Source organism: Cynocephalus volans, chromosome X, assembly GCF_027409185.1.
Source record: "Cynocephalus volans isolate mCynVol1 chromosome X, mCynVol1.pri, whole genome shotgun sequence".
NCBI classification, from domain to species: Eukaryota; Metazoa; Chordata; class Mammalia; order Dermoptera; family Cynocephalidae; genus Cynocephalus; species Cynocephalus volans.
The window spans coordinates 89,105,348-89,106,779 of NC_084478.1; positions in this window are offsets into that span (position 1 = coordinate 89,105,348).

A 1,432-nucleotide genomic window follows, 5' to 3' on the forward strand; every position below is an offset into this window, starting at 1 on the left:
AAAAATTTGAAAGAATGGAGAAAATGGATAAATTTTGGAACACATCCAAATGGCCAAGACTGAACCAAGAAGACATAGAAAACCTAAAAAGACCAATGGCAACAAATGAGGTTGAAGTAGTAATCGGCAGCCTCCCAACAAAGAAAAGTCCAGGACTGGAGGTTTTTACTGCTGAATTCTACCAAACATTTAAAGAGGAATTAATACCAACTCTGTTCAAAATATTACAAAAAATTGAAACAAAGGCCATTGTTCCAAACTCACTCTATTCCATGATCACACTGATATCAAGACCAGCAAAAGATACAAGAAAAAAAATAAAAGTACAGGCCAATATCTTTGACGAACATAGACTTAAATCCTCAACAAAATATCAGCAAATGGAATACAGCAACACATCAAACAAATTATGCACAATAATCAACTGGGATTCATCCAAGGAATACAAGGATGGTTCAACATACACAAGTCAATGAATATGATACACCACATCAAGAAAATCAAGGACAAAATCCATATGACTATCTCAACAGATGCAAAAAAGGCATGTGACAAAATTCAATATCACTTCATGATAAAGACTCTCAAGTAATTAGGTATACAAGGAAAGTATCTCAACACAATAAAAGCTATATATAAGTAACCCACTGCTAATATCTTCCTGAATAGGGGAAGCACTGAAAGCTTTTACCTTAAGAACGGGAACAAGACAAGGATGCCCACTATCACCATTCCTCTTTAACAGAGTATTTCTAGTAGTAGCCAGAGCAATCAGGCAAGAGAAAAAAATGAAGGGCATCCCAATTGGAAAAGATGAAGTCAGACTGTCCCTGTTTACAGGTGACATGATCATATATACTGAAAAACCTAAAGACTGCCAAAAAACTCTTAGATCTGATAAACAATTTTGGTAAATTTGCAGCTTACAAATTCAATACACAAAAATCAGTAGCATTTTTATACTCCAACAACAAGCTAGGAGAAAAAGGAATCAAGAAAGCAAGCCCATTTAAAATAGTCACCATAAATAAATAAATAAATAAAATACCTAGGAATAAACTTGACTAAGGCATTGAAAGATCTCTATAATGAAAACTACATATTACTACTGAAAGAAATTTGAGAGGACACAAAAAGATGAAAACACACTCCATGGTCTTGGATTGTAAGAATCAACATGTGAAAATGTCCGTACCACCCAAAGCTAACAACAGATTCAAAGCAATTCCTATCAAAACAGCAACAAAATTCTTCACAAAAATAGGAAAAAATAATCCTAACATTCATATGGAACAAAAAAATACCTCTAATATACAAAGCATTTCTGAGCAAAAAATAAAAAATAAAATAAAATAAAGCCAGAGGCATTACAGTACCTGACCTGACATTATACTGCAAAGGTACAGTAACCAAAATAGCATGGTACTTCAAT